The sequence below is a fragment of the Cryptomeria japonica genome, chromosome 1 (assembly GCF_030272615.1).
Source record: "Cryptomeria japonica chromosome 1, Sugi_1.0, whole genome shotgun sequence".
NCBI lineage: Eukaryota > Viridiplantae > Streptophyta > Pinopsida > Cupressales > Cupressaceae > Cryptomeria > Cryptomeria japonica.
Genome location: NC_081405.1, coordinates 141,567,821 through 141,580,930, shown reverse-complemented (window position 1 = coordinate 141,580,930; position 13,110 = coordinate 141,567,821).

Below are 13,110 nucleotides of genomic sequence, written 5' to 3'. Positions count from 1 at the left end.
TGGACAAGCTTTGTTGATGTCTCTGAAATCTGTACATATTCTGATGCTGCGATCGGGTTTACTGACAGGCACTAGATTGGAGATCCATTCAGGATAATCAATTGGGCGTATGAATCCGACATCCAATAATTTCTCAAGTTTTGCTTTGACTAGTAATGCCACTTGTGGATGCATTTTTCTTAATTTCTGTTTCACGGGTTTTGCCCCCAGCTTAACTGTCAAATGATGCATTACCAAATCCGGATCTAGTCCAGGCATATCAACGTATGACCATGCAAAGTTGATTTGTCGTTCTTTGAAGAAGCTTATGAATTTTGACCTTTCAGACTCTGTCAAAGATTGAGCCAGGAATATATTGTGTGGAACCTCTTCCGTACCAATGTTTGTCTTGATAGTTTCCTCTACCAACATGGATGACTTTTCCTCATATGATGCTAGGAGAATGTCGAGCCTTCCATCTTCGGGTGCCTCAGAGAGGTTTTCGCCCTTAGATACGTCCTTTCTTTTTACTTTTTTGGGATCAAATAGCGCCACAACATGGTTTTCGCCATAAGACCCTTGATTTGTTCTTATTTTCACATTTTTGCGACTGGAAGGTCCGACACCCTCACCAAAATATGCCATGTTGTTGAGTTCTGTAGTGTATCCTGCTTTATGGTCCCCAGGGGGAAGATCGTCTCGTATGCCAAGATAATCAATAATAGCTTCATCATTTTGGAATGTGTCAAATTGTGCTGGTCCTTCATGATCCCAGTCAATGAGTTGGTGGTGAACAAGGGGAAGGCCTTTAATGTCTTCGGAGTTAGCAAGGCTAAGAGTGAAGATGTGGTTATATTCGGGTATATCAAGGTAATCGTCGAGGTCATCGATGGCACTCTCCTCATCAGTTTCAATCGCGAGCGAATCCAAATTGTCATCACTAGTAGCGCATTCCGGGACAGGTGTTCTCATCCTATGTGATTTCAACCTAGAACCTTGAGACAAAGACTGTGTGGAATTCTCCTGGGTTGTTTCTTGACCAACTCTGAACTTTTTATAAAATTCCTCTTCTTCTGTGGGTTCGTCTGGTTCTCTGAATGTCTCAGTGAGCTCGTAGTCGCTGGAGGATTTGTCTGAACCCCATTCCCATTCGTTGGAGTCTGTGGAATAGCGATCCTCTTGTTGAACTTTGGCAGCTTTTATTTGTAAGGCTTCCTCTGTCTGTTTAGTGTGGACCTTGGAAGTCAGGAAACCAAGTCCCTTCGAGTGTTCCTTTTTGAAAGTCAATTGAGGTTATAAAGGTTCAATAATACCTTCCTTTTGTAACCCAAGAGGGCTTTTTCCATCATACCCGAATTTTTGTAGAATCTTGAAGCCGTTACCATATTTCTCACAGGGTATATTGATGTGACCTTGTGTGTCATCTTCGATGTCTTTGTATAACATTTTGTATAAACCTTCCTCTTCCAGTTCGCCCCATCTTTGAAAGGTAGTAGGGTCCCATTCGAGTACCATGATGGTTATTTGCTTGTTAGGATGTGGCCTTCCATATTCTTTTGGAGAACTCATGACTTGTCGTAAGTACATGGTCTGATTTAAAGTGTATTCTCCCATGCCTCTGTCCTGAAATTTGCCTTTAAGCTCACCTTGCTTTGATGTCGAAGGTTTCAATGACTCAGGATCAATGTATGCCGAAGAAGGAACAGCTTCACGATTACTGGGAATGATGGTCTCAGTATGTGATCTCAGGTTATTGCAATATATGAACGGATTAGGATCACCGTTAACTATTACCTCGACTCCATTGTGAGGAAACTTAATGCCTTGGTGATACGTTGATGGGACTGCCCTCATTTCATGAATCCAAGGACGTCCTAACAATATATTATAAGTGAGATCCAGATCCAAGACTTGACAAACCACATCCTTTGTAACTGGTCCAATTCTTAGAGGTAAGGTGACTGTGCCCTTGGATGAGAGTTCTTCATCATCATATGCCTTGATGGTGATTTGATTTGTTGAATTCACAGCTTTATCAGAATATCCCAATTGTTTAATGGTGCTCAATGTACAAATGTTTAGACCAGCTCCTCCATCTATCAGGACTCGCTTTATTCTATGTTTGTGTATGAAGGCTTCAACATGTAGTGGTGCATTATGTGGCTGACTTACGGAGGCGTCATCGGCTTCTATGAATGTAAGGGAATGTGGAATGGAAAGGTATCCCACGATGGCCTGAAACTGGTCCACGTTCAGATCAATAGGAATGACGGTGTCTCTCAAGATTTTGTCAAGAATAGCTTTATGTGCGGGAGATATGCGTAAGAGCTCAAGTATGGAGATGAGCGCGGGTGTCTTCCCTAACTGTTCTACAAGGTCATACTCAGGTTTGGTTGATGAAGAAGCGGTGTTTTTAGTGGAGGCACCTGGCAAAGTAATTTTACCTCGATAGGTTGTAACATGACATTCAGAGGTAGGTTCGGAAGAAGATCCAACACCTCTTAGGACAATCTTGGGTCTCTGAGTAGAACTCTCAGGAGTTTTGTCCTTGATGATAATAGTAGAGAGATGATTGTCCATCGAGATGTGATTGATAGTTGAATCATAGTTGTAAGGTGCTCTAGTATAGTTGGCTTGATCATCTGTGACTTTAGCTTTTCCCTTATCATGTTTTGGGAATGGTTCCTTAAACATCTCATGTTCTTGGTTGGATGAGTGTCCCTCAATCTCAATGTCACCTCTATCAATGAGATCTTGTACGATGTTCTTCAGTCGATGACAATTTCCTGTCTTATGACCCTTGCTCTTATGAAATTCACAATACTCATCATCATTCCACCAATTTGGTTTAACCTTTGGTTCATATGGAGGAAAATCTGGAACTGTGATTACCTTGTTTGCCACAAGCTTTTTGAAGACTGACTCAAGTGGTTCTCCCAATGGAGGGTACTTCCTTTGTGATCTAGAAGTTGTTTGAGTATTCACTTGATCGTTTGTAGAACTTGATCCCGAAAAGATGAATTTGGGTCGCACTGCATTGGCATCAACAACACCATCATTGACTGTGTTCTTGTTTTTATTCCAAAATCTTGGCTTGTCTTTTCCTTTAAAGTCATCTTTGTTTTCCTTGAATATCTTAATGACTCCTTGCTCAATTAGGACCTTTTCTGTTGCTAAGCCCTTTTCAATAACGTCCCTGAAGGTGGACAAACAAGCTTTCCTTAGATCATAGCCAATGTCTTTGTTAACATTCTGGGTGAACATTTCTACCATTTGTTTCTGTGGAATTTCACAAGAGCATCTACTGGCTAGATTTCTCCATCTTTGTAAAAATGATGCAAAAGACTCTCCCTCTTTTTTCTTGGTGTTGCACAAAGTAGTGACTGATATGTCTGTCTCTATATTGTAGGAGAAATGTTGAATAAATGCCTCTGCTAAGTCACCCCATGACTTAATACCAGGTGGGAGCTGGGAGAACCATTCCATAGCTTGATCACCTAAGCTTTGTGGGAATAATCTCATCAAATATGTCTCTTTTGCTGCTACCTCAATGAAAGCTGTGAAAAACTGTCTTATGTGTGCCTTAGGATCCCCTTTTCCTCTATACTTATCAAATTTAGGTGTCACAAAGTGTGTAGGAAATGGAGACATTGGAATGCTCTTGTAGAATGAATAAGGACATATATCTCTCATTGTGTATGTTGGCTTCGGTGTATTTATGTCCTCCATTTTCTTTTGTAAGTCCCTGATTTGTTGCTCCAAATTGCTCTTAGGTGGAGATCGACTTCTTGAAGCATACCCCATGTTTGAGGCACCAATTGGAGGAGGAGCTTGTTGCATATATGGATGATATTGATCATACACATGTTCATATGGAGGGGGTCTATAGTGATGCTGCATAAATGGAGCACTTGGTATAGATTCATTTTGAGGAACACCATATCTGTTTTGTCCATGTATACCATACTCTACAAGCATGTCATGTTCTATTGTATTGCCCCCAAATTTGACACTGGGTTTCCTTGTGTCCAAATTTTGAGCATGCCTTTGCATGTCCAATTGCTTTGGTTGATCCGTAGCTTGAGTATGTGATTGAGCATATCTGTCTACATAAGACTTCCATAATGGTCTGCGAAGGTGAGTATCATATGCTCGACCATGTGTGTGTGGGACCTCTGGTTTTTGAAGCAAAGATGATGGTGATTCAGGTACCATATATGGTCCTCTATTTCCTCCACTATTAGGCCTCCTTTGATCCATGTTGGAGTGAGTTTGTTGCAAAGGTCGATTTTCCATTATTTGAGACATGTCAAAATCATGAGGTATCTTGGCTCCACTTTGTGCCATCATTTGTAAGAAGTATTGTCTATCCCTCCTCATTATTTCCTCAACCAACCGATTGAAATGGGGATTCATAATAGATTCTTCCACATCTGCTGAATGTATTGAAAAGTTGTCCATATTGTCATTGTGTGTAGCATTGTTGTTTGTGGTGTCCGTGTTCTCAACATTTGGAATGTTTCTATAGACATCCATGTCAGGTAATGTAGTGTGATCAGTATTGAAAAATATATCGTTCTCATACTCATAAGAACTCATGTTTGCGGACTCTTGAGCCTCTTTAGTTTCTCTCCTAGATTTTTGAAGACGGGTTTCAACCATGAACTAGGTATTGACCAAGATGTGTGAGACTAGATGAAAATGGGAAAAGTATGGAAGACCAAGAGTTGGATGGAGTGTAAATGAATCTGAGATGTACTTGCAATGTCCAAAGTGTAAGACCAAGTATGTATGTAGTAGAGTAGGTGTGGCTTCCAAAGAGAGGATAGTTTCTCTTGATGAGGTAAGTTGACCTTGACTCTAAGTAAGACCAAATGAGACCCAAAGGTAAGAAACCTTGATGAGGGACCACTTAGCAAAGTGTAGTTGTATGTAGTATGTTGACAAAGTATGATGAGGACAAGCAAGTGACCTTTTGACTCAAGTTTAGACAAGTGTGAATGTAATGAGAGATGTAAAGCAATGATGGACTGTGTGAGACCCAAAGACAGGTTGAATGCTAAATGAAACCCTGGAGAAATGACCTAGGAAGCTCAAGAATTCTGAAACTGATTGCTCTTGTTTGTTGGACTGTGAAATTTGTTTGCAATTCTGAACACAGACGCGCCTGTATACTGCACAGACGTGGTTCCCCGACACAGACGTGTCTCTATTCAACACAGACGCTGTTAGACACACAGACGTGATTCTGCCCTTCACAGACGCGTTTAGACGACCCAGACGTGATTAAAACAGACACAGACGCGTTTCTGTAAAATTTGTGCAATTTTTTCCAATCTGTGAAGTCATTTTGTTGTGACCAAATCTGACTGTTTGACTGTTTTTTGTGACAAGAGGACACAATGTTGATGAGGACTCAATGTTTGCAAGTGTCTAGATTCAAAAATGACTCCAAGAAAAGTGTGTTGTTTGATGTAAAAATGTTTTTGCATACACTTGAAGACACAAAAGACACAATGTTTTGTTGTTTGGTCTTGAATGTTTGAATGTTTAACATAAGTCAAGCACAATTCTTATGGCTGGCCAAGACAATAGTCGTTGATCCCACATGGGGTTTTACCCCCGAGGCTACGCTATTCAGAGCAGATACTTAGATGCTTGACCTCACTGGCTCCACCCTCGACACTCACTTCTCGGGTTAGCCAAGCATCAGTCCCCATGAAAACTCCCCATGGCGAACTTTGTATCTCTACTAAGAATCGTATGTGTGTGGGCCGCTACCAGAGGTTCGACCTCCTGCCCCAACAACTAGAAGGATTTGGGCTTATAAAACAAAAAGGTGCTAGTAAGGGCATCCGCTCGTGTGGCCATACATGCGGCACTTTCAGCTCTGTAAATACAAAAGGCTCCCAGCCGGTAGGGGTTACGCCCTACAAATGATCAAATAAATTTGATCAAATGGGTTTATGGGGAGACATAGTGTCGGTATGAACTAATCAGCACACGTTATTCATAGTTTTCACCATGAATACATTTGATTATAGTGGTTCGGAAGAGGTGGGTTTTCCTCGCTACCACTTGGGTCGTTCTTTTCTCACTAGTAGTCCTAATGACCACACGGGAAGACAGGCCCTCTACAGATTAAACAAAAAGAGCCTATTGCTCAAGACACAAAAGACAATGATTCAATTTTAGTGCACCAATGGAAGTGTTTGCTAATCTATGAAAACAAGGCACACAATAAAAATAAAAAACCCTTGCCAAGGACCTGCAACAAAAAGTTGTTAGTAGTTTGGATTGTTTCAAATAATCACCCCTTCCTGCAAGCACACAAGTTAGGTAAATTTTAAAACCCAAAAGACTTTGTGAAAATAGGGGCCTTCAACAAAACGTTTTGCCTTCAAGACAAGCTGCACCAAATTTGTTAGCTAGATCTGAAAATGTTAGCTCAAAATAAACCAGATCCGAAACCCTAAATGCAAAATCCGAAAAACTGAATCAATGAGAAATCTGAAATTCAAAACTGGTGAACACAGACACGGTTACCCTCTACACAGACGCGTCTCTGTGACATAGACGCGGTTCTGAGAGACACAGACGCGTCTCCCGAACGCAGACACAGTTTCCGAACACAGACGCTTCTAGAAACTTCACAGACGCGACTCCATGACGAAAACGCAAGATTCTGAAACCTACAAAACAAAATGTTGCTAATAACACAGACGCGACAGAAAATCAGGAACGCGATCCGAATGGACGTAGACTCGGAAATATAAACATGCTGTCGAAAACGTCTGATCTGCAACTTCAAAAACACAAAATCTGCAACAAGGAGGTTAAATGCAAAGGGACAAGGGTCCCACCGGGCATGCCAAAATGTATATGGTGAAAATGGATAACAATAATAACAAGATTGAAAGGCTAAATGAATTCAACCACCAAACCCTAGCCTAACAACAACAAAGATCCACCATAACATATGAAGATTACCTAAGACAATGCAAATCAAATGAAATCACAAAGATTATACCATCACATGTCCAATAGGGTTTTGATCTCCATTCTTCCTATCTCCATTGATCTTGCTTGATATATTTGCTCTCAAATTTTATGTGCACAAGAGCTCAACAAAGAACAGAATGTGGTTGCAAGTAGGATCATAGTGTAGTCGAGTCCTCAAGATTGTCAATTAGGGTTTGATAATGAAGGAGACATCTCCTTAAATAGAAGACACAATAAGAAATGGAGGGATAAGATTGAGAGGTGTAAAAAAGGAGGTCGGCTAGGATTAGGGGGTAGGTAGAAGAAATAATAAAATAAATGAAAGAGGTAGGTAGTGTAGGAATTAAGAGATGAATGACATGTGTCATGGGTAGAAAAGGTTAATGAATCAATTAAATAAATAAAGATTTATTTAATTAATAGAAGAAATGGGATGAATTAAATAAATAAGATATTTATTTAATTTAAGAAAAGGATAATTTAAATAAATAAATGTATTTATTTAAATGAGAAATAAGGCTAGAAGAGGATAAATGAATTAATTAAATACATAAATATTTATTTAATTAATAGAAGAATTAGGCTTAGATAATTAAATAAATAAAATATTTATTTAATTAGACATGACAATTTTGGGTGTCTACACCTATTACAAATGAGTTCTGTAACCTTTGCAACTTCTCTTCCGGTTTTACTCTTCTCAACTGATCTTCCTCTGCTCTGCTCTCTACCGGTTCTCTTCTCACTCGGATCCTCCTCTCCTTCACTCTCTGCTGCAACCTTATCGGTTCAACCTCTACCTCTTCTTTGTTGGTACTCTTCTCTCTAATCACTACTGATTCTCAACTTGCTGGTTAAGCCCTGCTTTGATCTTCTTTTACATTCACTCTCCATTGCTTCACTCACTGCTACCTTCTTACTGGTTTTAACACTACTGGTTCACCCCACTGTCAAACTCAGTGATACTCTATCGACTGCCTTACCCTTGTCGGTTTATCTCTTCTTGCCAGTTCTCTCTCAAGCACTCAATCACCTTAATCTTTGATGAACTCTCTAACTGGTTGGCTCTCTGCTGCACTTTCACTCTCTGTTCTTCAATATCCAGCCTGCAACATCAATCTTCTTCAATCTTTAGTCGGCATATTTATACTCGGTTTCCCATCATGATCAACATTCAAACCTTTGGTGCCCTAGGGTTCCTTCATCAACCACGAGGCGTATCAAATCAGATCAAATCTCTTCTATGAGATAGACAACCTACACCTGATCAGCCATCACTGTCAATCACGCTGCTTCAAGAACACGTTTGCTATATTTAGCAAACATGGCAAACAAATCATCAAATTGTTTTTGTCAGACATATTAAATGAACTCGCGGTCCCTTTCTCCAAATTAGATCGCAACCTCATGTCCTGTTTCGATTAGTGTATCACTAAGATCTTCGGTCTGCATCAAGCCGCAATACTCTGCGACTCACCCATGATTTTCAGGGTCGACCATAAATGCAGAATCAATTGACAACTACCTCACTGGCTGACACTTCATCGACCACAACATGCATGACACTTGGACTCCACGTGGAGTCTCTGTCGACATGCACCTCAGCTCAGTCACCATGTCGGTTTAAACTCCGTCACCGACCAACACACAACCAATGTTCATCTACCCGTTCTCTAACCCTATTGGTTCTACCCTAACCAGTCAACCTTCAAGCCCGCACTTTGTTGTTTTGCCGGTGGAACACCTCAACCTGGTCACCTCACATGCCAAACCACAACATGCTCATCTTTATCAGATAGGAGCACATCACTTTGCCTCTTTTCTCGCTTACTGGTAACCACCTTGATGACACCATGTGATCAATCTTCAACTGTCTCCATCTGTCTGCATCTGCATTCCGATTACGCTCTCTGTCTGTAGCTGCTCAACCTTGCCTTCTTCACCATTTATTTATCTTAACCATGCAGGCTAGCAAGATCAAGGCTTTGATACAAATTGTAATGTCCCTTATTGGGATTGTCTATATTTTTCCCTAGAATTCCCAAGCAAGGGATGAAGTATGTTTAGGAGATGCAAATTGCAACTTTAAATTTTGATTGGGAACCTACACCCAAGTTAGTTATCATTCTAATATGATCCATGAAAGTTTGGAAAACATATAATCAATAATATTGTAAGGAGAATCCTAATCACCATTGCAAATAATGTGCATGTGGGATTCAATAAGACTTTCCCTAACAACCCATCCATATTATGGATTTCCTTTGGAAATCATATAAGCTCCTCGAGTCTATGCCTTTCCATCGAACTGAAGAGCACGAAATGACACATGACATTCAGCTTCTTGGCCTCGTTTGGGGTTGGCATAATAGAATTCAATGCTAATATTATCCATATTATATATTTCCTTGTCCCCTCCATAATGAGACAGTTGGTTGGATAAAGTATTAACAAATCTTTAATATAATTTATTATACATAAATTTTATAGTAGCAAGAATAGAAACATATAAATATATATTAGTAGCAATATGTTAATTACTTATCATTCATACATATTATTAAGTGGAAGACATGATAATGAATAAACAAGTTAAGTGTTCTATTTATTATGTATTATACCAAGCACATATCAAAGTTTTTGCATTTTTGGTCATCTGGGTGTCGAGATTTGAGCCCTAAGTCAACCCAAGTATGCAGTCCTGATTCTATTATAAATGAGCTAAAACAAAGTGCAAATGCACCAAAATATGTTGCAAATGCACTAAAAGATGATGCAACAGCGTTAAAAGACTTAACATATGCACCATTTCACAGAGCAAAATCTCTAATTCATAATTTTGCTTCCCGATTAGGTTTTAGGGCTTCATGTCAACCCGGGTTGGTCTAGAGGCTTGGTTTTGGGTCTGTAACTCTCTGTTGCATATTTATAGAGCCTTCATGATTGTTTGTGAAGGTTTCATGTCTCTCCTTTTAGTTGCATGTTTTCATTCATTGATTCTGCATTTATGAAGATGCTTTGAGAGAAATTGGTTAAAAGAATAATTTATGGATCAAAAGTGATGTTATGGTTTAGATTATGTTATGGAACCAATTATTTGTGATTTTATGATGTTTCATGTTATCATGTATGGATATTTGGATTTGTATTGGTGGTCATAGGCCCAATCCCATGCTTGATGATAATGAAACAATGACTATTCATATGTTGTCCATTCATGACTTAACCCAATTGTTAATTGGGTTTTATGTAAGTCCTATTTTTATCTATGAGGTCTTTGTTTATGAGATGGCATTGTGATGTTTCATTAAGTGGTCCATGGATGTTATGATAGCGTTGTGATCCTCTTAATGCACCCTAGGTTTTAGGAGCACAATAGGGGGAGTGGCTCTCAAGTGGGTGTTGGGGCCCTCAAGTGGCTACAAGGAGATCTCATTGAGAGTTGGTTAATCAAGTGATAATATTAATATAAATTAAGGGTTAGGTTATTCACATATTAATAAGATAATTGTTGGTTCTCAAGTCATGCCTCATGCTCTCATATAGATAGAGGTTGAGATCTCCTGACCTGGAGTGCCCATTTAGGCTCAGGTTGAGATTGGGAAGTCTTGCATGGTAGATCGAACTTCCTTGCCTCTATGGAAGGATTGTTCAGTTCCGTATGTGCACCAAGGTCTGGAGTTTGGAGAGGCTCAAACTACCAGGATAACCCTTGTTGATGGTATGTGATGAAACTCTTCCCTATATGTATCATAGGACCTTAATCCTTGTGTTGTGCATAAGCCTCTAGTGAGTTTGTGTCTTGTGGTTGAGTCTATGTCCTATGGTGTTTCAGTCTTTCAGTATGTTTTCATCTTTTTGAGTATTTGTGTTTCCTTGGATGTTTTGGTGTCGGGCTAGGTCAAGTGATGTGTGTGGGGCATTGTGTCATTCTCCGAAGCATGGGGGGTGGACCTTTTTGGTTCCACATGGTCAGGTGGTTGATGCCTTCTTCCATTGGGATATCGGGTGGTATGTTTGTGAGCTTGATGGATGGTTATTCCTCTCTTCAGTTCCAGTGCTATGGATTTATGATGCAAATGTAATCTTTGATATATGTAAAGGCTCATCTATGTACTTGTATTTGTTATCATTCATGTGATAATTGTATCATGGCATTCTTATTGTAAAGATTGGTGTAATTTGTAATGTAATATAGAGATGTTATCTTATGTTTAATCTATGCGATGCTTTTGATTAAGTGAAAGCAGGTTTTGAAGGGGCCCTGAAACCCTTTACATCATATTATAAAATAGATAAAGAATTGAAAGCCAAAGCCCAACTAGATAGAACAACCTAAAAAAAAGGAACTGCCCCTAAAGACAGTAGACAACCCAAACAAAGAAAGGGCCAGTAAAACTAGCCCAAACAACTAACTATAAGGGCCCTCAAGATTTGCAATTGGTTGGGTGGGAACGAAGAGTCATATCAAAAGAAGGATTGAACGTCTTTGAATGCTTCCCTTTTACAGTAATCCAGCCATATTCGACTTTAGCTACCGCAACTGACCAATCTGAAGGGCCCAACATCGATCTTTCTGGACTAGAAAAAAAGAGTGTTAGAAGAGGGACCAACAACCATCATAGGCACAAGATCACAACCAGCAGATGGGACAAAAGTTGTGCCAACACCCTTTGAAGCAGCCGACGGGGTAAGAGATACCATCGCGGACACAAGACCGCAACCAACAGGTGGGGAAAAAGTTGTGTCAACACATGGTGAAACCGCCAGGGTAAGAGACAACAATCCATTTTTAGTTAAGGGGATAGCAACATCCTGTATCACAACATCTTCAATCTTAGAAGCATACTTAGTGGCATCCGAAGAATCTTTCATTGTCAATAAATCCAGCCAAAATAGAAACCCCAACATCGAACGATTCTTTAGGAATGTCCAGATATTTCCTAACCTTATAATATCGGTGAGAGGCTCTCGACCACCATGAGGCCAAAGAATGTTTCTTTTGAAGCCCATAATTCCCTGCTGCATGGCCAATTTTGAAGCATCTACGACACCTGAAAGGAATACCCTCATAATCCAAGGTTTGGACCCAGTTGCCAAAAGAGGAGTTAATGACGATTTCTGCTAGCAAACCCTTAGAAACGTCTAGCTCAACCAGAATGCGAGCAAAAGTAGTATGATAAAGCCCATAGGAGTCATTATCCACCATAATGAAGCTCCCAATAGCATCACCAATTTCCTCAAAGAGAGAATCATTCCACAAGTGTAGAGGAAGGTAAGGAAGCCTGACCTAGACCAAAATTTTGTTGATCATCTCTGAAAGGGGTTAAAATTAGAGTGCCAAGGTTTGGCCAAAAGTAACATATTATCTTTCTCATAGAAAAGAATTTCACACAAGGTTTTTGTTCTGTCATTAGCATCCTCAAATTTAGCAACAAAGAAACCTTTAGCCATAGGGAATATGTGAACTGTACCAGAAATGAGGGGATCCCAGTGCTGGGAAATCCATTTATGCAACTCCGGCTGGCTGGGCCAGATACCCTTGAATCTACAGATAACACTATGCTTTGTGAAGACCTTCACATTGTTCTCGATTTCCTGTTCAGACTCCTTATTCACATTAACAGAAACGACACAGGAGACAAAGATAAACCCTCTCCCAACCCCTCTGTGTGAAGAAGGAACCCTACCAAATTTTTGATCAGAGTCAGGGCGAGGGCCCCCAACAGCCACCAACGCCCATGAAGGACCATTGACAACAACCCTAACCATGCCAACGAGGATATCATCGGTAGGGGGGCGAGCAAGGGAGCAGGCAAGAGAACTCTCAAAACCAGGGGAGTAGGTTTAATCTATACGATGTTGGTACTGACTACATAATAGGTATGGCTAGATTCTATATGTTTGTAAGTCTTGATAGGATAGGAACGTTTGATATTGGTGTTTAAAATGAATGAAGTATCTTAGAATTGTTAATTGTGCTATATCTCATGGTTATTATTTTTATGCTTTAAAATGAGTACATTCTTATGCTATGGGTAATGATTAGACATTAGTTTAAGCAGAGGATGTTTCACGTATCTTTAAAGTTGATGCATTATCAATAATGACGTTAGGATACCTTAGAGG